Source organism: Eutrema salsugineum, unplaced genomic scaffold, assembly GCF_000478725.1.
Source record: "Eutrema salsugineum unplaced genomic scaffold, Eutsalg1_0 scaffold_14, whole genome shotgun sequence".
Lineage (NCBI taxonomy): Eukaryota > Viridiplantae > Streptophyta > Magnoliopsida > Brassicales > Brassicaceae > Eutrema > Eutrema salsugineum.
Genome location: NW_006256877.1, coordinates 1,352,620 through 1,377,417, shown reverse-complemented (window position 1 = coordinate 1,377,417; position 24,798 = coordinate 1,352,620). Strand labels below are relative to the sequence as shown.

General features: G+C 39.9%; 2 non-coding genes across 2 annotated transcripts; one reads left to right on the top strand and one right to left on the bottom strand.

Annotated features, from left to right (window-relative positions):
* Positions 1-461: 461 nt before the first annotated feature.
* On the bottom strand, positions 462-569 carry LOC112088746. The gene has a single exon (XR_002900685.1). It is a non-coding gene; the product is annotated as a small nucleolar RNA R71 (small nucleolar RNA).
* Positions 570-24,203: 23,634 nt separating this feature from the next.
* LOC112088679 lies at positions 24,204-24,309 on the top strand. The gene has a single exon (XR_002900624.1). It is a non-coding gene; the product is annotated as a small nucleolar RNA R71 (small nucleolar RNA).
* Positions 24,310-24,798: the final 489 nt, after the last annotated feature.

The window sequence follows — 24,798 nt, the reverse complement described above, 5'->3', positions numbered from 1 at the left end:
ATCGTGTGGATGGTGATCCAAGCGATGATGACCTGACTGATGATGAGTTTGAAGAACCGATTTATGATGACAATGAGCTAATCGGATCGGTCAAACACAAAGATGATGATGAACTGATTGGAAGTTTCGATTCACTCGAAAAGTTCATGGGAGATCGAAGAGCTATTCAACCAGCCTTACCAGAGGATGTCAAAACCGAAATTAGGTACCCCATATCCATTTAGTTCAACAAAATCAATTCTCTGGTTATTCATTCGAAAACCCGATAGACCATATCGAGACTTTCGAAGAATTATGTGCAACCATTACAGCAAATGGGGATTACCACAAGTGTAGTCTTTTCCCATTCTCTCTTAGAGATAAGACCGGCAAATGGCTAAAATCTTTGCCACCTGCTTCACTAAAAACGTGGGCAGCGTGTAGAACTGCTTTCCTAGTTTTTACACTAGAAATCGTTCAAATCTCTTAAGAAAGAAGATAAGAACTTATAAACAAAAAGAAAATGAAGATCTTTTAGATACTTGGGAAAGATTTAGGGAATACCAAAGAGATTGTCCACACCATGGATATGCCGAGGAATACCTACTAGGTATCTTCTATCGCGGTATAACTCCAGAGTTACGACACTCTTTCGACATAGCAAGTAATGGAGATTTCACAACTAGATCTGTAGAAGATGCTCACGTTTTCATTAAAAATTTAGGAAACAGCATCCGAAATCAAGTAACCTTTGGTAATTCTGCACTTCCTGAGAAGAAAATAGAAATTTCGGAAGTTATAAAGTGTCTCCGTCACATAATGAGTCATCTTGGATTGCAACAACCAAATAGGGTACACAATACGTGTAACTTTGATGGCTGGGACAACCCAATGGATTTTTATGGTCAAGGGATGCCTAACACTGCAGAAGTCTATCAAATTCAAGATTTTCCATTCGTTTCTGATCACCACGGGTCCATTCATCTGGACCGCGGCAAACCAAGCTTCCACCGCGGTCGTGGCTGTTCTGACCGCGGCCAAGACATGTTTCACCACGGTCGCGAGCCTCCTGATCGCGGGAAACCGTCTTCTGAGCTTGCCTGGACACCACCTCCCGAACCAATATTGGGTATTCAATCTAATCCTGTTTCCTATCCAAGTTTTCCCTCTTCTGAAGCTGAAAACCTAAACAAAAAGAATTTAGAGCTTGAAAAATCTATGTCTCAAGAGATTAGTGATCTTAGATCTGAACTAAAAGAGATGCAGAAGGATTTCGATACCCTCCTTAGCCTGATGGTCAAAACCAATTCTAAAAACTTAGATAAACCTGAGGAGGAACCAAGTGAAAATTTTTTCGAAAGCTCAAGTGAAGCAGATCCCTCCGATCACGTGAAAGCTATCACACTTAGGAGTGGATTAGCTTACAAAGAGCCTGAATTTCATAAATATCCCGAAGTTGAGGAAAAGGGTAAGGAAAAGGAAAAAGAAAAAGAAAGAGTCACGACTGAAGATGTTGAAAAAGGAATGGTAGGAGAAAAGAATGGAGAAGAAGTAAGAAAAGATTCATCCCGGGAAATCCTCGGAGAAGACCTGATTCCACCTCCACCAACTCATGTCTATAAACCTAAACCTCCATATCCTAGAGCCTTAAAAGCCCCTAAGAAAGAGAAAGAAAAAGCTAAACTGAAAGAGCTAATCGATCAATTATATGTGAGATTACCTTTCGTAGAAGCTTGTGCTATGATTCCTGCTTTAAGAAAATACATGAAGGGTATTCTAACGAATTCTTTAACTCTTGAAGAAGGCGTTATGATGATAACCCATGAATGTAGTTCTATCCTGCAAAGCCGAATCCCTGAAAAGAAAAACGATCCTGGAAGCTTCGTACTTTCATGTACCATCAAAGATGTAGCTTTTGAGCGTGCTCTCTGTGATTTAGAATCTAGCATAAACATGATGCCTCTTTCAGTAGCAAAACGTTTAGGACATCACACTTTCAAGCCCACTAAGATTTCTTTAGTACTTGCTGATCGTTCCGTTAGACAACCTATAGGTATCCTAGTAGAAGTTCCCGTCGAAATCGAAAAATGTTCCATACCAACCGATTTCGTAGTTCTAGAACTGGAAAAAGAACCTAAGGATCCAATTATTCTTGGAAGAACATTCCTATCTACAGCCGGAGCCATAATAAATGTCCCTGAAGGAAAAATCGACCTTCATCTAGCCGGCCTAGTTATGCAGTTTGACATGAACAAAAGTTTCGATAAACCGACTCTGGATGGCAAAATTTGTTGGGTTGATGAGTTAGACGGAATTATTGAGGAAGTCTATGAAGATCTGCTTTTAGACGACCCTTTAAGTGTCACGCTTTCACCCGCAAAAGATGAACGCAATTTCCTTGAAGAAATTTCAAGTGAGTGCGCGCGTATGCTTGATAAGTCTGAAACTTATAAGAAACCTCTACACTATCTAGATCTAAGGGACCAAACAAACATTCCTACACCTCCTAGAGACACTGCTGCAGCAATTAACGATCCTTGGAGCGATCTTAAAGCCCCTAAAGTCGAGCTTAAACCTCCTCCCGTCGGACTTAAGTACGCTTTCCTTGGACCAAATTCTACTTATCCTGTCAAAATAAACTCTGGTTTGACGGAAGAAGAAACCACAATGCTGTTGACTGAGCTGAGAAAGCATAGAAAAGCCTTAGGATATTCACTTGATGACATACCTGGAATCTCCCCAGATCTTTGTATGCACAAGATAAATCTAGAGGATAATGCTAAAAACTCAATCGAAAGTCAAAGGAGACTGAACCCTAATCTCATGGATGTTGTCAAGAAGGAGATTATGAAGCTTTTAGAAGCTGGAATAATCTTTCCTATCTCAGATAGCACTTGGGTTAGCCCAGTTCATGTTGTTCCGAAAAAAGGAGGAGTCACTGTCATTAAAAATGATAAATATGAAATGATCGCTACAAGAATAGTAACTCGACATCGTATGTGCATCGATTACCGGAAACTGAATGCAGCAACTAGGAAAGATCATTTTCCACTTCCATTCATAGATCAAGTGCTAGAAAGATTAGCTAATCACCCTTACTATTGCTTCCTTGATGGATACTCCGGATTTTTCCAAATTCCTATTCGCCCGGAGGATCAAGAAAAAACGACGTTCACTTGTCCATATGGCACGTTTGCTTACAGACGTATGCCTTTTGGATTGTGTAATGCACCTGCTACCTTCCAGCGGTGCATGATGTCGATCTTCACAGATTTTATTGAGGATTTCATGGAAGTATTCATGGACGATTTCTCTGTCTATGGATCTTCTTTTGAAAAATGCCTAGGCAACCTTGGTAAAGTTTTGCAAAGATGTGAAGATAAGCATTTAGTATTAAATTGGGAAAAATGTCACTTCATGGTACGAGACGGAATCGTGCTCGGGCACAGAATTTTGGGAAAAGGTATTGAAGTTGACAAAGCTAAAATCGAAGTCATGACAAGCCTACAACCCCCCACAAACGTAAAAGGAATTCGTAGTTTCTTAGGACACGCAGGATTCTATAGGCGCTTCATTAAAGATTTTTCTCAAATAGCTAGACCTCTTACGCGTTTGCTTTGCAAGGAAACGAACTTTGAGTTTGATGATGAGTGCTTAGCCGCGTTTCATAAGATCAAAGAATCCCTTGTCTCCGCGCTGCAAGCACCTGATTGGGAACTCCCGTTTGAAATCATGTGCGATGGAAGTGACTATGCTGTCGGAGCAGTGCTTGGCCAACGAAAAGATAAGAAACTGCACGTAATCTACTACGCAAGCAGAACTCTTGACGAAGCTCAATGCAATTATGCTACAACAGAGAAAGAACTTCTGGCTGTCGTATTTGCATTTGAGAAATTCCGTTCTTATCTCGTAGGATCTAAGGTCATAGTTCATACTGATCATGCTGCAATCAAGTATTTAATGTCTAAGAAAGACGCTAAACCTCGGTTGATAAGATGGATCCTCCTACTGCAAGAATTCGATATCGAAATTCGAGATCGAAAAGGCGCATATAATGGAGTTGCAGACCATCTTTCACGAATTCGAGTTGAAGAAAGATTGCCTTTAAATGACAGTTTGCCTGAAGAAAACATCTATGCTATAGATACAACCCCCACCAATGCTAATACCGCACCACCACGTCCTCTAATGCGACGAGCAGATGCTTTCAACACCCCATGGTTTAGGCACATAGCAAATTACTTAGCAGCCGATGTAGAACCACCACAATTCTTTGGTTATAGGAAGAAAAAATTTCTGAAAGACATAAGATATTATTTTTGGGATGAACCCTATCTCAATAAGAGATGTGCTGATGGGTTATTCCGAAGATGCGTGGCTGAAGAAGAGATGGAAGGAATTTTATTCGGATGCCATAGCTCGTCTTATGCAGGACACTTTGCAACTTTTAAAACTGCTTCAAAAATCTTGCAAGCAGGTTTTTGGTGGCCTACTTTGTTCAAAGATACTCAAGCTTATATATCGCGATGCGATAAATGCCAAAGGATGGGTAACATAAGCAAAAGGAATGAGATACCTCAAAATTTTATTCTCGAAGTTAAAATCTTCGATGTCTGGGGAATAGATTTTATGGGACCCTTTCCTACTTCTTTCGGAAACCAATACATCTTAGTAGCAGTAGACTACGTCTCTAAGTGGGTAGAAGCAGTCGCTAGTCCCACCAATGATGTGAAAGTTGTCATGAAGCTGTTTAAATCTGTGATATTCCCGCGTTTTGGAGTTCCTAGAATTGTGATAAGCGACGGAGGATCGCAATTCATCAACAGAATTTTCGAGAATCTTCTTAGAAAGAATGGAGTTACACATAAAGTTGCTTCTCCATACCATCCCCAAACCAGCGGTCAAGTGGAAATCTCAAACAGAGAAATCAAGTCGATTTGCAGAAAGCAACTGTAGTTCATCGCAAGGATTGGTCTACAAAGCTTGACGATGCATTATGGACATATCGAACAGCATTCAAGACACCATTAGGAACAACACCATTCAATCTAGTTTATGGAAAGGCATGCCACCTTCCAGTAGAACTCGAGTATAAGGCGCAATGGGCTATCAAAGAGATGAACATGAATCTGAAAACAGCTGGAGAAAGAAGACTACTTGAACTTCATGAGTTAGAAGAAATCCGACACAATGCTTACAAAAACTCGAAGATCTACAAGGAGAAGACTAAAGCATATCATGATAAGAAGATTATTCATAGAACTTTTGCTCCGAACAATAAAGTTCTTCTTTTCAATTCTCGTCTTAAGCTTTTTCCAGGAAAATTACGTTCAAGATGGTCAGGACCCTTCACGATAAAGGAAGTCAAACCATACAGAGCCATTGTCCTATGGGACAGAACCGGAAACTCATTTACAGTGAATGGACAGCGTGTAAAGCCATATCTGGCTGAAGAAACCGAAGACGAAAGAGAAGTGATGTTTTTAATTGATCCATCATCGGCCAATGATGAGATCAAGGAGTGTCACGACCCCGGTTAAGTCTAATCGAGCAACAATGTCAAGCTAACGACTTGAAACAAGCGCTTAGTGGGAGGCAACCCACTTGGTATTTTATCTATTTCCCTTTGACCTTTATTTTCTATTTCCATTGCTTTGTTTCTGTTTCATTTAATTTCAGGTTTTCAATAAGGAAGAATAAACACAAAAGACGAGCAGCACTCTCCAGCACGATAAGTTCACTTAAACATTTCAACTTTTCTATTTTCTTTACCATTCTTTCCAAGATTTATCACACTGAGGACAGTGTGAAATAAGTCTGGGGGAGGATGTTCATCCGTTACTAATGAAATTTGATTTGTTATGAGTTTGTTTTGGACACATAAAATTTTTCAAAAATTATATTTTTTTTCAAAATGTTTTTCAAAAGTTGTTTTCAAAATTTTTTTTCAAAAAGTTTTCAAACCAGGAACACAGTAAACATTTCTATGATGAATTAGACTAATGTGCTTCTACGCTATTTCCTCGTTTTTTGCTCTTTTGTGATTTAAGCCTAGACTAGGCGGTAGTTAAGTACTTGCATTACGAAATCCCACCAGAGGACTTCTATTCATGGAGATTCTTTCTGACAGGATATACTAGCTCATTTTATATGGACTTAATTTTGACCTAATTTTCTCATTGAAGCGTTAGATCAGGGAAACGAATCATACATTCAGGACTCCTTTTTCCTTTTACCACTCTTTGTTGATCCTGAATGGCTAGTTTATCTTTAGCTAGTTCCCCACCGAACCTAACCTCTTTCAAACCACATGCATTCTTGTTTTTCATTGTCCTATATGCATATATGTGCAAAAACGTCGGAGAGAAAGAGGATCAACGCGGTTTTCAGTCACTGAAGACGAAGACCTGCGATTTCATTGGAATGATTCAACAAAAGGAGATATTTCAGTTTGCCTTGGAAAAACTTCAAAATCTTGGTACAATTTCGTCCCTTACACTCTCTCTTTATAAAAAGGTTATTTCCTCTCTAAAAACAAAAAAATCTGAAAAAGAAAAGAAAAATATGAAGGGAGAGGAAATTAAAACCTTAGAGAGTCTAGGAGGATCGAATTTTTACTTTAGGCAAGCTTGATCTGATTATATGGAGTTTTGGAGATTATCTTTATGATTCCCGGAAAAGATCTAAGTCTGGGGGAACAGCTATTTACAACAAAGGAGGAAGATTATGCAGCAACATTTGGCAAAGGAGAAGTGACTGAAAATCTGCGGTCATCAACAGGTCCTTCTCTCTCTTGCGGTTTTGCATAATATCTTGCATCCTCCATATTCTTCAGGTAACCCTAAACACCTAAGCTCCACCACTTAAATATCCTTAATGTCAAACGCCGTCTACCCTGAATAATGTCTTTGATGAGAATTCACTACTATACTTAATGAATGTAGAGAGCTAGTTGACTGGAAGTTAGATCTAAGTGTGTAGATTTTCGCATGACGGATTAACGGACTAGTTTGCTTGTATTTTGGTGAGAATTTTCTAGACTAGATCCAAATAGATGTTTCACGATAAGTTATGGTTTAGAAGGACGGTCACTGAGATATTGTTTAGTTCCTGCGATTTTTCAAAAATTTCTTTCCTGACTTAAGTTTGTTTGAGGACAAACAAAAAGGTAAGTCTGGGGGAGTTGATAACACCGTATTTTGACCATTTTTATGGATCATAATTATGTCTTATGCAGGTGTTTTAACTCTATTTTCAATGTTTTTAAAGTGTTTTCAATGTTTTAGAGTTTCAAAAGACTTTACAGGAAATTTGGGCAAAAGATATGCAATTTGGAACAAATGAGCAATTTTGGATAAATGCAGACTGTCAGAAGTATGACAAGCGATGAAAACCTTCTCACCGTCTGCTTACCCCCAAAATTTGAGACAACATAGAAGATCCAACCAGCTTTCTAATGCACTTGGATTGGAGACAATCCAACGGTTAGATCTTCAGATACTCCCGCTGCAAGAATGACAAAAAATGCAGTTCCGGAAGAGGACCACGAGCCGGGACCGCGGCCAACACCCATTTTCCCGCGTGTAGAGCCACCGCGACCGCGGAACTTGGTCGTTCACTTTCCCGACAACTTAATTAAAGCCCAGATCAAATCTTTTCGTTATTTTTGAAGCCCTAAGTGTCCAGGACCACCCCAGAAGCTATAAATACCCTGTTTAGGTCATTCTAAAGGGGAGGAGACGACATAAGAGAGAGAGAGAGAGAGGGATTTCGTGTGGAACCCTAGAGAGCCGCCGCCGTCTCGGAAGAAGGAGCCGCCGCTGGAGGAAGCCATCACGCCTCCATCTGCTTCTCCGTTCTTCGTTTTTCTTCCTTATTCTCTTTAATTTCGTGCACTTTCAATATTCTATGATGCTTTGTTACAATATGTTTGAGCAGTTACCCAGTTGGGTTTAAAAAGATTTTTCAAAGGGAATTTCATGTGTCTTTGCTTATGAATCGATAGATTTAGGATTTATAATCTTCTAGATGTTCTTCGTTTGCCTTTAATCTTACTGTGTGATTCTTTGCTGCCCACTTAGAAGCCGATCTGATATGATATGTTGCGAAAGCTTTCATTGATTGTCTGAACTAGGTCGCAACGAGCAAATCTTCTATAGGAGTGGAAACCTACCTGTAGTTGAGTTGTGAATATTGATGAGTCTTGTTCTGCTATTGGATCTTCTCCCTTCCAGGATCAGAGTGGAAACCTACTGATCAGGGTTGCGAGAGATAGTTGTTTAGTGCTGCGAAAGTAGGCTATTCATACTTCCGTGCCTCGAGTTCTAGAACATACGTAGTTGATTACCTTTATCACTTGTTTAAAATCGACCTAGAATAGACTATGAACCCCTGCGAATTCTCCTTGATGCCCAACGTTTGTCTTTAATTGCTTACAACCTTTGCTTCTTATTCGATTTTTCCTGCTTTCAATTTGTCTTTGATTTATTCGCTTATTACCTGCTTTCATTAGCCTTAGTTTAATCGCTTTTTACTTGTTTTAATTGCCTTCAATTGCTTTTGTTTTCTTTGCTTTCTAGTTTAGATTTAGTGACAACCAAAACCCAAAACCAAAACCCAAACCGTTTAGGTCTAATCTGATTTAAGCGTTGCCGTGAATTCGTACTGAAACAACTAAGTCTCTGTGGATCGATACCCTAAGTACTACAGCGCACATCTGTGCACTTGCAGACATTTAGGGGTTATAAATTTAAAACCTGAAGCTTAGTAAAACGAAAACAACAACGTTTAAACCGCTCATCAATTAACTATCGCTCTCATGCCGGATTAAGATCATGCATTTCAGATCGGAATCCATCTTGGATTATGTATCCTCCATAGATAGCTTTCGTCTCCTACGACGGTGATGTCCATGGCTGAGCTTGAAAACATCATCATTGGTTTTGAAATAGAAAAGGAGTAAATTAAAAGATATTGCATAAACTGAATAGAATGATGAAAAGAAACAGCAAAGGTTCAAGAGAAGAATCTCTATCTTTCTAATCTAAACCTAAGAAACAAAAGTTGGGTGCCTCCCTAACAAGGGGAAAGGAGCACACACGAAATTAGGTCTTCTAAAATACATATATATAGGTCTCCAAGTTTTTCTGTTCGTCCTTAGGGCTTTCTTTGAAGAGAGAATGAGTTGGGCTTGAAAACGGGCCATTCGGCCGAAAATGGGCTTGTCGCAGAATTGGGCTCTCCAAGGCTGGTAAATGTGAGTTCACCGTAAGTGGAGGTTCTGAGGCGTGGCCCGGAGAGTGTAAACCGCAGTCAAGAGCTCCTGGACTGTGGTGGTTGGCTTATGATGTTCAAACTTCATTCCTTCTCTTGCTTCTTTCGGAAGACTACAGAACATGTCTTCAGAAAATTGGGTATAACTTATGATCTAACCGTTAGATTTCCCCCCAATCCAATTGTAAAAATCTGGTTGTCTTCTCTATCTTGTATCCAAATTTGAGCTTCATCAGACGGTAAAAAGGTCTTCATCGGATGTGAAACTTCTGACGGTCCGAAATTGGCCAAAAGTGGATTTTTCTCCAATTTGCATTGTGCCTAAGTATCCTGAAAAGACTAATAAAACTCCAAAACATGGAAAACACTTATAAAACCTTCAAAACTAATTGAAAACACCTGCATAAGATACTGAAAGTGATCTATAAATATGGTCAAAATCAGGTGTTATTAGTCTGACCAACTGATCCTTAGGAAACATGGGGTTTTTATTGGGAAGGGTTTTGTTAAGGAGGATCTGATCAAAATGTGTGTAATGACAGTCCTCAAAAATGATTTACCTTTTTCCAATTCAATTAATAAGAATACATCTTCTTATTTGGTTGGGTCTTTTGATATTTGGGATGAACTGTTAGGACATGTGAATTATAAATCGATCTAAAGATTAATAAATTTGAACCTTATCTTATATGATCCTTCCTGAATCGGCACTAAGAAGGTGGCAAAATGGATAGATGATCTTCAAATGATTCATGAGATTTAAGTAAAGAAGGGGTGGATTAAAAGGTCACAGAGAAGTTTCATAATGGCTTCTGATTTACCGTCCTGTCTCCTTGGATATGACACACCAAGACAAGACAAGATTTGATCGATTGGATGTTACACACCAAACAATCGGATTGTTCACAAGGAACTAAAGAGAAGTTCTCTCAAAGTTTCTCTGAAGAAGATGAAAGAGTTTGATTGAAAAATGATCATAAAAGATGGTTTTCCCAAAGAGATTACATAGGTTTATAAAGAGAAAACTAAATAATTAGTCTCCTTCTCCGCCTAAACCCTTAAGCTTCTTGGTCAAAATAATTGTTGGGCTTGAGTCTTTTGATCAACAAAAGGGGTTGGTGTGAAAGTGAACTCCATTGGCTCATTAAAAACATTCGTTTAGAAAATCCATTGGGACAAAACCAAAAGGTAAGGGAAAATAGAGCACAAATGGGTCACTGTACTTTAGTCGATCTCCAATATGACTAAGTAAAACTCCAATTGACTCCTTGAATCTCTTAGTTCTGGCTTGGATCATTGGTCCATGTGACACATGAAGTGGCCCAACATCTTCAAATCCTTTATCCACTGGTTCAAGCTCTGACTCCAGCTCAGCTTCAAGCTCCAAGTCTTTATTCCCATCCGTGATCATATCATCTTCTTCCTCTTGAAAAGGATTTGTCCTCAAAACTGGAACATATGCAATAAATTCACATTATACTAACTTTGAAAATCAAGTTGGTAAGCATTGTTGCCAATCTTCTTGATTTTCTTGAATGGTCCATCAATTCTTGGCATGAGCTTGGACTTTCTTTTAGCCGGAAATCTTTCTTTTCTCAAATGAACCCACACTTGATCGAGAACTTCATAAGTCATCTTGTTCCTTCCTTTATTGGCTTGCTTTTCGTAAAGCTTAGTCTATTCCTCAAGGTTCTTTCTGGCCTTCTCATGGATCTGCTTGACAAGATCAGCTTTTTTTTCACATCTATGCTTGTTCTCTCACTCAAAGGAAAATGGATTACATCCAAAGGATAATTCAGATTAAAACCATAAACTATTTGAAATGGGGAAAACTTAAAAGCAGAATGCATGTAATGGTTATATGCAAACTCTACATGTGGTTAACATTTCTCCCAACTATTCAAGTTCTTTTTAATCATTGCACACAAGAGAGTAGACCAGGTTATATTAACCACTTTTGTTTGTCCATCACTTTGGGAATGGCAAGTACATAGTTGAAACAAAAAATTAGTACCTTAATTAGACGATAATGTTTTCCAGAAATAGCTTAGAAACTTGGTATCTATATCAGGCATTATCGTTCTTGGCGTTCCATGCAAGCGAACTATCTCCTTAAAGAACAAATCTGTTACATGTGATGCATCTTCAGTCTTTTGAAAAGCTTTGAAATGTGCCATCTTAGAAAACCTGTCTACCACAAAAAAGATAAAATATTTTCCAGTTTTATTCCTAGGCAAACCAAGCACAAAATCCATTGAGATATCAGTCCATGGATGAGAAGGAATCGGTAAAGGATTATACAAACTGTTGGCTTGGACCGCTGACTTAGATTGCTTGCAAGTGCCACACCAGCCACAAATTCTTTCTACATCTCTCTTCATGTGTGGCCAATAAAAGTGGTCTTGCATTACCTTGAGTGTCGTAGCTACTCCAAAATGTGCCATCAAGCGTCTTCCATGAGCTTCCCTGAAAAACAAGTCACGAATAGAGCAATTAGGCACACACAAACGGTTTTCATACAAAAGAAATCCCTCTTGTTGAAAGTAATATCCTGAGGCATTCTTCTTACATGCCTTTTAAATCTCTCCAAACTCAGGATCTGTCTTATACATTTCTTGAAGTTATTCAAAACCTAACAACTTAGCATCAAAAGTAGAGATTAAGACATACCTTCGCGATAATGCATGAGCAACAACATTTTCTTTACCTTGTTTGTATTTGATAACATAAGGAAATGTTTCAACAAATTCAACCCACCGAGCATGCCTCTTGTTGAGCTTTTGTTGCCCATTCAAATGTTTGAGTGATTCACGGTCGGTGTGGATCACAAACTCCTTAAGCCACAGGTAATATTACCATGTTTACAAAGCTCTCACCAAGGCATACATCTCCTTGTCATAAGTCGGATAGTTCAGTGTGGCTCCTGCTAGCTTATCACTGAAATAAGCTATACACTACAAGAAAGATCGGGTTTTACGTCGGCATATATCGACGTAAAATCGACGTAAAAGAGCATTTACGTCGAATTAACGACGAAAAAAAATCTTCGTAAAACGATCGTCGTAAAACCAAAATCGTCGTAAAATCATCGTAAAATTACCAACTCCAGAAAATCGTCGTAAAATCGTCGGAAACTATTCGTCCTAAATGCGACGTAAAATTTCCAACGGAAGTACAACGAAAGAACTCCATCATAAGAACGACGTAAAATCGATGTAAAATTACATCGATTTAACAACGATTAGGAGACGAACAATTTCAATTAAGGAAAACTAATTTTTTAATTGTCGATGTTAAATCGTCGTAAATTTTCGACGTAAATCCGACGTAAACTTATTCGACGTAAATTCGTCGTTAAATATTCGACGTTAGATCGACGTAAATTTACGACGAATTTACGTCGATTTATAAATTAAATATTTAATTCGATTTTAATTTAATTAATGAATTTTGAAAATAATAAAAAATTAAAAATAGAAAAAAACAATTTAAATTGAAATTTAAATTCAAAAATAATTTATAAATAAAAAAAAAATTTAATACAAATTGTTTTTTTCAAAAAAACCTAATCTACAATGTGATTTCGTAATCGTCGAGGTTCAGATCGACGTCACGAGGAGGCTCTCCGTCTTGGCCGCCCGTCGCTGCTGGGCCATCGTTTCCCGTCTGCACTACCGGAGCCGAAGACTGACCGCCCTGCGTCTGCTGGTCCGATGGTCCAGTACCAGAAGTACCACCGGTCTCAAAAACCCTTCGTGCTCGCTGTTGCCTCGCTCGGATTGCGGTGGCCAACTGCGGAACCGCTTCCGCAACGATGTCGAAGAGATCATGTATCTAGGTGAGCTCCTGCTTCTGGGCCACTTGCTCATGCCTGAGAGTGGTGATCTCAGCATTGGCCGTAGCAAGCTCCTGGCGAAGCTGACTCGGATCCTCCTGCGTGCGGAATCCGGAAGCCGAGGCGGCAGGACAGTCTCTAATAGAGCCCATCCCTAAGGTTCGGCCCTTCTTCTTCGGAGCAACCTACAAATAGAAAATAAAAACGTTAATTATTTATTAAGTAATAAATATAATAAATTTTAAAAAAAATTGAAATAGATCATACCTCTTCGAAAATCTGGTCTTGTTCAGCGACGGTCAACGGTACTTGGATAGTACCGTCAGGTGTGGCCTAGGTCTCCCGCTCGGCGATCCGCTGCATAGCGGCATTGTAGATCTCCTCGGACCGAGCGTCGACAAAGCTCCCGTCCCTCTTCCGGTGAGTGGTCTCGAAGAGCTTCGTCATTGGAGGTAGTTCTCCTCCGTTCTCCTCGGCCTACCAATTAGTAAACATTAGTCAAAAATATTTAATAAATTATAGCAATAAATAAAATTAAATTAAAATAATAATTACTTACCATCATGAGACGTCTTCCCGCAAAAGATATTTGGCCAGAAGTGTGCGGGGTCACTAACTTCTCACCAGTCACCGGATCAACCCGGTTTCGGACGGCCGAACACTTAGCAGCGGTGGTTTGGGCATGCGGGTCCAGCCAGTACGCCTTCAACCCGTTCCAACAGGTAGTGGACATGGAGCTCGGCTTTGCGTCGTCGCCGTCGGTCTCCCATTTCCGCTTCCAATCGGAAACGGTGTTGACTAGGCGTTTCTGCGCCTTCAGCCAGAAAGCTTCGCGGACCGTCTCATTGATCCCGATGTCCCAGTTCCACCGTTGCTGCAAAAGAAAACAAAAAATTAGATAAATAATATAAAAGTAAGATTAATTGAATTTTACTACAATTTAAAATGATATAAATAATATTTAAAAAATATTACCGCAAAGCACTTGTACCAGGTGTCGAATGTCTCTTGCGACACCTTGCTCCAATTGTAGTGCGGCTCCACGAAATGACTCTTAATTGTGTCGGAAACGCTCCGACCGACACAATTATCCAAACTAAACCTATGAAACAAAAAAAAAACTTATTACATTAATATTTAAGTAAATTAAAGCATTAATTTAAAAAAATATAAAAAACGAAAAAGTTTACTTACCAATAAGAGCCTGGTTCCGCTTTTCCGGGAACCAGACAACGTAAATCCCCCCGTCCCAGTAGGGCTAGTAAATCCTCAACCGTAAACTGGGCATACGGATGAGGAGGGGCGGGTACCGGTTCGGCAGCCGGCGGTGGAGGTGGTGGTGGAGGCGATGGTGGAGGCGGTGGTGGAGACGGCTCTGCGGTATTCGGAACCTGGGAGGCTCCGGAAGATGAAGGGACATCGGTCCCGGTGTTTCCCGAGGCAGACGCCCGGGAAGAGTGTCCGTCCGCCATGAAATTGATGTAATGCGTCCTCCGTCGAGTCATCGTCTGCAAAACCGATAAAATTTTATTTTTCAAGTTAATTACAATTAATTTTTAATTACGATCCTAAATCTAAGAAATTCCGATCCTGAATCTAACAAATTCCGGGCCTAAACTAATTCCCGACCTAAACCGTTTGAATTTCTAAACTATTTAATAATAAAATAATTTAAAGTAATTAAAAAAAAATAATTACCTTTTTTTGCGTCAAAAAGAGGAGGAATGCAAGAGAGGAGGAAGCAGAGAGAGAGGAAGGAGAGATAAGCGACGAAATGAGGAAGGGGTGAGGTCCTATATATAGAATTTATATTCGTCGTAAATTCGACGTAACGATTACGTCGAATTTACGACGAATCCGTCGTAAATTCAAGAAATTTACGAATCCGTCGTAAATTCGTCGCAAAGGTCCCACCGTATAACAAAGCGAATAAGACAAACACACGTGGCTGTATCTGGGCTTTGCGATGATTTTACGATGATCCGTGTTATTCGTCGTAAAATCGTCGTAATGTTACGACGATTTTACGACGAATCGTATAAATCATAAAAATTAAGACGGCTGTGTATCCACAAATCGTCGTAAATTCGTCGTAATATTACGACGAATTTACGACGAATTATACCAAAACTGATGAAATTCAAAAATTGAAACATCCATAAGGACATACAAGCATGTCTATTCATGATAAATGTGGTGTGTATAACTTTCTAGCATGTTTACATAACTTAATGAAGAATTTAGTAAGATGTAAGATAAATCCATACATCTTGTGTAAATGTATATAACACCTTAAGATTACTTGATAAACACATATATGTCAAATTTTGAATTTTTTTTTTTTTTGTTTAGAAAGTTGTTTTACCTTATGAGATGGTAAGACATTTCATTCTCTTCATCAAAATCCCCCCTAAACCCCAGAAAAGATAGATTATAAGATTTAGGGGTTACATTTCGTCGTAATCTCGATGGTATATTACGACGATAACACCCATTCGTCGTAAATTCGTCGTAATAAAACCACATTTCTACAAGTTCCTGAAACTTATACTACAGACCCTTATATAATACATCAGTTTACTTAGGAAAATAAACCCAAAAACCATTCTGTAAGTTGGGAAAGCTAAACCCTATAGGGTTTAGGGTTTGCATTTTACGACGAATTTACGACGAATTCCAAAAAATCGTCGTAAATTCGTCGTAAAAGTCAACATATGTCCAAGTCAACACTTTAACAAATTTTCATCAACATTTAATTAGTTTTCATTAATTGGCTTTAATTTTTCAAAAATTAAAATTTGACAAATGTTACATTGAAACGTTCAAAGCATGCAATTAAATGTCAACATATTTAATTAGTCTTCATCAACATTTTGCTCGGTGTCCTCATCATCATTGTCATCATCATCACTGCTTGTTTGAAATTCGTCAGCACCTTCTTCAGTTTCGTCCCCATGTAGATCTTCAACTTGTCGATTACGTGGATCAATTAAAAGAACATTTTCTTCAACATCCGGTGCTGTAATGTCGACACAATCATCTTGTTGCATTGGCGGGAGATCTACACCATCAATTATACCCCTATGAGCAACTTTGACAACCGCCAGCCATGAAATTCCCGTATTCCGAACTCGAGGATATGGAACAAAGGTGACTTGTTCTGCTTGAGATGCAAGTATAAAAGGCTCGAACTTATTGTATCGCCGAGATGCGTTTACATCTACCACTCCGAATTTGTTAATTCGCACTCCACGACCTACCGTAGGATCAAACCAATCACATTTGAATAGAACAGTTTTCATTCTGACTAATCCGGGGTATTCCACTTCAATTATCTCTTTGATGATCCCATAAAAGTCTACTTCACCTCGTACACAAACTCCATAGTTTGTAGTTGCCCGTTGAGTGCCATGACTATAAGTATGAAAAACATAGCCACGTGTGAAATACATAGCTGCAGTAGTTATCTTCGAAATAGGACCTAGGAGCAACTCATGAAACCATACTGCATATGTCATGTCATCATGCTCGACTTGACCTTTTAACCACAATGCATAATGTTGGTCTTTTCGCTTGTTAATTTCATCTTCTGAAACACCGTCAATGCATTCTCGGACTTGACTGACGAAAGTGCTGAAATTTTAAAACATTGTTAAGGACATTTCGTCTGTTCAATCAAATTTTAATAATACATGGTTATAATTATGTACCTCTCGTAAGGTGCCAATTCCTCGCAATTCAGAAGTATATATGTATGTGCGCTGTGGTAGTCTTGTTCGTTTGACCAACAAGTTTCTTTTAGTTTCCCACTTAGACGTCCAATTGGTGAGAATATATCAGGCACACCTTCTACTGCGTAACTTTGTCCTACACCCCCATCGTCGTAACGTCTTGGAGGTCGTTTGCGTGTACGAACCTTTGGAGCAAAGTAATAAGACGTGAAATGAGAAGTCTCTTCTGTCAGACTTCCCGCCACGATAGACCCTTCAAATTTTGCTAAGTTTTTGGTCTTACCCTTCAAATGCTTCATAAATCGTTCAAACGGATACATCCACCTAAACTGAACAGGTCCTCCTAACTCTGCTTCATGAGGGAGGTGTATAGGTAAATGTTCCATAACATCGAAGAAAGCAGGTGGGAATATTTTCTCTAAATTGCACAACAATATTGGAATATTTGTAGACAGTTGTGCAACTACATCTTCTGATAATGTCCTTGTACTTAGATCGTTAATACTCACGATCTCGCCGCAGGTAGGTTTCCACTCCTACAGAAAAATCGCCTGTTTCATTCTAGGGCTGATACTTAATGAAAACTTTCATAACACTAACTATCTAGATCAGATACTAGGTGATCAATCAAGCATACATGCAATAAGAACAAGAATAAACAGAGAACAGGTCGAAATCCCAGATCTATAAACCTAGATGTCTTAATCGATTATGAGAGCCCCTTTCGGGAACCCTAAGCCCAACTCGGGATCTACTCAGACATGGCTGAGGTCGACATCATCATCGGTTTTAATAAAAGTAATGAAAAACAGTAAAGAAAAGAGATAAAGAAAGCTTCTCTATTGAAGAACTCGGACTTGAACAATCTTCTACAAAAATCTCATAAAAACGGCTAAAGGAAAAGGGTTTCTGTAAAGTGTGTATTGTTCTCCCTAAAAACGACCTAAATGACATGTATTTATAGTCTCCAATACTCCATGGTCTCTAGGGTTCCAGAATTGAGGCTGAGAATGACTTTGGGCTTCAGATACATGGGCTTTAATTCGGAGATTGATTGTCGCGGTCGGGAGTGTTGTGACCGCGGGGATTGGCTGGTTGGCCGCGGTCAGGAAGCTTCTGACCGCGGGAAATAGGTTGATCACCGCAGTCACGTGACTTGCTGGCTGACTTCGAGTGGCTCCGGGGCTAATGGAATATCTTGAGATCCAACCGTTGGAATGTCTCCAAACCAAGTGCATTTGAAAGCTGGTTGATTATTCTATAAGTTGTCCAATTTTGAGGGTGATCAGACGGTGAGAAGGTCTTCGTCTCTCCATGAGAGTTCTGACGGTCTGCATTTATCCAAAAGAGTCTTTTTGTTCCATTTTGTGCCTCTTTATCCCAAATTACCTGAAAAGTCTTTTAAAATCCGGAAACATAGAAATCCTTTGAAAACCTTTGAAAATGGAGTAAAAACACCTGTAAAAGATATTAAAGCGATCCATAAAAATGGTCAAAATCCGGTGTTATCAACTCCCCCAGACTTAGTCTTTTGTTTGTCCTCAAACAAAACAAAGGCTAAACCTCGGTGAGAGGTTTGAAAACGCAGGAACTAAACAAAATCTCAGAGACCAAACTTCTAGACCGATATCAATTCGTATGCATCAATCGGGAATAGCCTAGAAAATTCTCACTAGCAATACAGGCATAACTAGTCCGTTAATCCGTCATGCAAAAATATATGCACTAGGATCTAACTTCCAGTCAACTAGCTCTTAACATTCATTAAAAATCTCAGTGGTTCTCATCAAAGAAAGTCTAGGCAAGGCAATCTAGGCTAGGTGTAAAAAAAAAAGGTTATTCTAGGGGTAAGGCTTAAAGTGTTTACGGGTTACCTGAAGATCTGGAAGATGCAGGATATTATGCAAAACCGCAAGAGAGAGTGAAGCTGTTGGTATCCACAGTTTTCAGTCACTTTCTTCTTGCCTTAGATTCCTGGTCTTCTTCCTCAGGTTTTTTCCTAACTCCCCCAGACTTAGATTTTTGTAAATCTTTCAAAATCATAGCTCCTTAAACGAATAGTGCTTGCTTATTGCTCCACAAATTTTGACAATCTAAGACTCATTGGGCTTTTTGTTTCCCTTTCTCTTTTCACGTTATTTTTTTTTATTTTTTATTTTAAAAAAGGGAACACCTTTAGATATAGAGTCTTAGAGAGCACGAAATTACCAGTCAATATCTGTCTTGTAAAGCTTCATGATGTTTCTGATACTCTTCCTTCCCAATTCCATTCGGTTTCCTTTTTGAGTGACTGAAAACTGTGTCGCTCCTCTTCTCTCCAACGTTTTTGCACATGTCTGCTGATATAAACTAAAGAGAGAATGCATGAGGATTGAAAACAAGGATTTCGGGTTTAGGGTATGGTACCAGATAAAGATAAACTGGTCATCTAGGACGACAAAGAGTGGTAAAGTGAGGGTAAAAGACGTCCTAGATGTGTATGTCGATGCCTGCCTAAAATCAATGATGAGAAAATTAGATATCAATATTAAGTCAAAATAAAATGAGCTAGTATATCTTGTCAGAAAGAATCTCCATGAATAGAAGTCCTCTGGTGGGAGTTCGTAGTGCAAGTACTCTAGCTACCGCCTAGTCTAGTGCTAACCACAAATGAGCTATCATGCATAGTGTAGAAGCGTGCAGGTCTAAATCATCATAGTTTTGCGTCAAACATTCCTGAAAAATACTTAATGTCCAATAGGTAACATATTAAAATTTAAAAAGTACTTGGAATTTAAAAACCAAAGCAAGAAAATGATTAGTACGGATAGACATCCTCCCCCAGACTTAAATCACACTGTCCCCAGTGTGAAAGAGTTGGTGAGAAAATGGTGAATAAAAGCGAAATAAAATAAGATAAAAGAAAAGAAAATGATGATAGAACCGTGATGGTAGTGAAGTGCTGATCAATCACTCATCCTCCGATGTGTCGTCTGCGAACTGGTGCTGCTCCTGTAGGAAGCTGACAACGCACTCAAAGCGTCGTCCCTGTCTCTCAACTCTGCGCTCCAGATCGGAATGAGTGTGTGATGATGTAGATGATGAGGTGTGGCCGGTCGAAATAGATGGCTGAAAATGAGCACGGGCCGCAGCTGCATCACGCTTCGCCTTGGCCACTATATATTGGCCAACGGTGAATGGTAGACGAGGTACAGATGGCAGAAAATCATCAGGTTCCGGAGTCCATCGAGGGCGTCCTCCGTTGCACAATATCGGGATAGATGCTGAAGGCAGGCTGACTTGGTGCTCCTCAGTGCCAGTGCAATACTTGTAACCAAACCTGTGTGGATCGAAAGCGGCACGAGAGATAGTGTGATCGCGAGAGAGATAAAGTAGATCATACCAGACATCGGGAAGTGGCTCATCAGATGAGAAATCGAATCCTACAGCCTGTAGTATCGCTGTAATAGCACTCCCGAAAGCTGGAGTAGCGTCCTCGCAACCATGTAGATCATGCTTCACCTTTACAATTATTCTGCGCTATGATCCAGGCAAAGCAAGCAAGTCGTGGGTCGTCCATAAACGGAATCTGATGTGTAATGAGCTCAGTCTTCAAAACACCTCCCATGTTTTCTCTAGAGAAGATCGTGTGTGCTAATAGTTTGTGCACAACTCTCACTGCTGGTTGAGTAAGAAGGGCTGACTTCGATCTCCCACTATCATAGACTCCATGACCCATCTCTCTCCACAGGTTAAGATCAGGTTTCATCTTCAAGGTAAATGCCATCAGTGTATGGAAGCTTAAGAGCTTCACAAACCTCAGAAATGGTGAGAGAGTAAGGCTGTCCGCGGATAGAGAATGACAAGATGCCATCTGATGCTCTGGGGTTCCTCCTCTTCGTGTGGTGTAGTGTAATAGTCGCTAAGAATTCATGGACTAGCTCAGGATAAGTCGGAAGGTTCAGCTCCATGTAGGGTCTCAGCTTAAGTGCATTGATGTACCAGATCACATCCTCTCTGATTCCAAGCATCTCGAGTGTATGATAATCTAGGCAAGGCGTGGGTTTGATTTTCAGCTTCTTGAAACGTCTTGCATAGTCCACTCTCGGGTTTGTCTCCCTCCCAATTTATCGAATCTGTGGTGGCTCGGGAGCTGCTCGTGTTTCTCTTGAGTGTTGGAGCAATCTCATCACATAGTTTATCCTTTTCGGTCTGGCTTGGTTCAGCATGTACTCTCCTAGAGTAGCATCATCGAGAATGTCCTCGGAGCTGCCACCAGTGCGACGGCTCCTTCGGGATCTGTTTTGGTCCATTTTTCTGCAAAACGAAATAGTTCTTGGAAAAAGAGTGAATTTGGATGCTGATTTTAACACATTAAGACCTGTTATACTAATACTAGCATAAAGAGATTAATTAAAACCATGAGCAAACAAAATCGATTTTAAATCAGAGAAATCAAGTAGTTCATGACCAGATTCGGATTTTTGATGTTCTCAACATAGAAATCTTCTAAAAATCGGTTTTTATGAGCAATTTATATGTAAATTCTAAAGATTACCCAATACTAATCACTAATCACACAAGGCTTAATCAAACTCATCAATTTTGCTGTTCCAAATTCGATTTTTATGAAGCATGTAGAATCCAAATTTCAAAAATCTCAATTCCTCTTAAGCTAGGTGCTAAAATCGATTTTTAGATAATCTAAATGGATAATCTATCATTCTTAAGCTATTTCCACCATCAATAAACAGAGATTTGGGCTTTTTAAGAAAACCCTAAGTTCTGAAATTAATTAAAAATGGCGAGTTTGAGGTTCATACCTTGCTGGAAAGAGAGATTTGATTGCAGAATTGGAAACAGCTTTGAAAAAGAGTGAGGTTTGAGCCAAAAATCTTTTAAAAAGCTTAAGAATTGAAAAATGTGTTCTATCTCCTAAATCTCCAAATCTTTTGGAAGAGAAGAGAAGAAGGAGTTTTGATCCAAAAAGTTTGTTTCTTTTCTTTAAAAGGCATTTTTGTAGCAAAAACGGAAAATTTCTAGAAATTTTTAAGTTTACGGGAACTTACCTTTCTTGTTTGCACATTAGAAAAGTTTAAAACTTACGGAGGATCTTTTCGGGTTTTACCGGGAACATTTCGGGAAGCACCGGGAATCACCGGGAATCACCAGGTAACACCAGGTAAACACCAGGCAACACCGGGAATCACCAGGCAAACACCGGGAATCACCAGGGAACACCGGGAAAACACCAGGCAACACCGGGAATCACCAGGCAAACACCAGGCAACACCGAAAAGCGGCAGAAATCCGCGGAATCACCTCAACGACCAAAGGCCGCGGTCAGGAGACGCGCGACCGCGGTTGTCGAGTGCTCGGCCGCGGTCACATTCACGGTGCCGCGGTCGATGCTCCCTTGGCTGCGGGTCGGTCAGTCGCGACCGCGGCTCTTCCTCCTGCGGCCTTTGTCCAACCTTCTCGTCTTTGCCGGGCCGAGCAGCTAAAAACCTACCTTTTTCTTCTTGGTTTTCTTAGTTTTCTTTTTTTTTTTTTTGTGTGTTTTTGTTTTATAAAATACCTAAAACTTAAAAGGAAAAAGAAAGTATAAATTGTAAAAAGGAAAAGAAAACTAAAAGAAAAAGTACCTAAATGGGTTGCCTCCCATTAAGCGCTTTTGTTTTAAGTCGTTTAGCTCGACGTAAGCATGAGGAATCAGGCTGATTTGAATGTCACTCCACCCGATGTGCCTTTATCGCATCCGGTCGCTGGAGGTTTTACTCCTTCTCCTTGAGGAGCCGTCTTCTTTCCTTTACTCTTCTTTCGGACTTTAATATTGTTTAAAACCCTTTTTGTGTTTTCAATCAGCTCCTGGATTTGGTCCTCACTAGTTTCCGTTGCATCTGGTGGAATGATGATCTTGATCTTTGCAAAAGCTTCCGGCTTCTCCTTTTCTTTCTCTTTTGGCCTGTTTCCTTTGCTTGGAAATTCATCTAAGATAGTCGGATAATACCTTTTTCGATCCACATTGAGGAAAACAGCATGCCGGTTTGCGTGATCGATTACTGCTCCTACTGTAGCTAGGAATGGTCTCCCGAAAATGAGTGGCCTCTCCTTGTCTTTATCCATCTGCAGGACTTGGAAATCTGCTGGAACAATATTATCTCCCACTAGAACTTGTAGATCATGAATTGCCCCTTCAGTATCTTTTTGAGATGAATCTCCAAAGATAACCTTAACCGTCGATGTCCTTAAGGTTTTTATGCCCAATTTTTCGGCAAATGTCTTAGACATGATATTGACATTGGCTCCGGAATCGCACAAGCAGTCTGTAAACTTGATTCCTGAAATGAAACATTGGAAAACAAAACGTCCTGGATCATCGGCTTTCGTAAGCCTTTGAAACGGTGATCGTTCAGGTATCTTAAACGGTGGTTGCTTGGGATCGATATCCTTGTACAGTGGGACAAAGATTGGGGTTTCTTCTTTCTTCTCGTCGGTTCTGGCCTCTTCTTCGGGCAATGTGGTTATGGCGTTGCAAAACTTCTTAGGGTTATCTTCAACTCTTCTTGGAAGAACTCCACTTTGCCTCTTCATAGAGTCAGCTGTTTGGGCGACTTGCACATCTAACTTTTTTACGTGCGAAGATAAAGATTCAAACTTACCCTTCAGATCATTGTACATTCAGTCCACTTTCACGTTCACGTCTTTAGATGCCTTTTCGTTCGTCATAATGAGCTATTGGATAGACTGTTCAAGTCTACCGATTTGTGAAGCTAGCTGGTTCGTCGTGACTCCCTGCTGTTGTACAAATTGATTGTTAAAACCCGTACCTTGGTAGTTATATGGCTGTCGCGGTTGATATGGTACTATTCATCCAACGTTTCCACCTTGAAACTTGTTTTGGAAGGATTTTTGCTGAGGTGGGTAGTACTGGTCTTGAGGATTCTCCACATTTGGATTACGGTAAGAGAGATTGTTTGTAATTTGCATTCCGGAAGTTGTTGTTGAAGCTATTGTTGGAGCGATTTTGGTATGGCACCAGTGCTCCTACGTAGTTCACATCTTCTTCTTGGAAGGCTTGATTAATGTGATCGATATCACTGGGTCCTTCATCTTCTGCGCCATTGTTGGTCTCACAAGCATGGATTGGGCGATTGTTGCTCTTCAGAAGCTGGCTCACCATGTTCTTCAACTCGGTTATCTCCTTGTTGTCTGTTCCGGCTTGCTTCATTGATCGATCGTATTCAGGACAATCATTGCTATTGGCTTGAGCTAAATTTTCGATGAGGGCTCTTCCTTGGATTATCGTCTTTTGTCCAAAATCTCCATTTCTAGCTGTATCAAGTGAAAGTTTGTATTTTGGTTGCAAACCTCGGTAAAATGTGCTCAGCAGGCTTGATCCATGAAATCCATGGTGAGGGCAGTCACGTTCATACTCCTTAAAACGCTCCCAGGCTTCATAGAAAGATTCAGTTGGCCCTTGTTGAAAGTTTGAGATCTTTGTTCTCAACTGATTCGACCTTGACTTAGTGTAGAAGTGGTTCAGGAAAGCATTTCTGCATTCTTCCCAATTGGTAATCGATCCTGGAGGCAAAGATTTCAACCAACGGTGAGCTTTATCTGCTAATGAAAAAGGGAACAACTTACACTTTAAATAGTCTGGTGGAACTTGGTTTGTTCTCATCATGCTGCAAATTTCTTCAGAGCTCGATATGGTCCATTGGATGCTCAGAAGGAACTCCATGGAACTGGTTTGTTTCACCAATGAGATGATCTGAGGCTTGACTTCAAACTCATTCCGGTTCGGAAATGGAACTTGAATTGCAGATCGGTTCTGAAAGTTTTGAGTAGGTGCATCAAAATCAGCTATGCGATGGTTCCTGGCTTGTCTTCGGTGTTGATTTTCTGGCGGAATGGGGCGGTGAATGCGTTCATTTGGCTGCATTGCTGGGTGGTCACCATCGGCTGCATTGATGGGTGGATCAAGGTCTTCACGTCCTT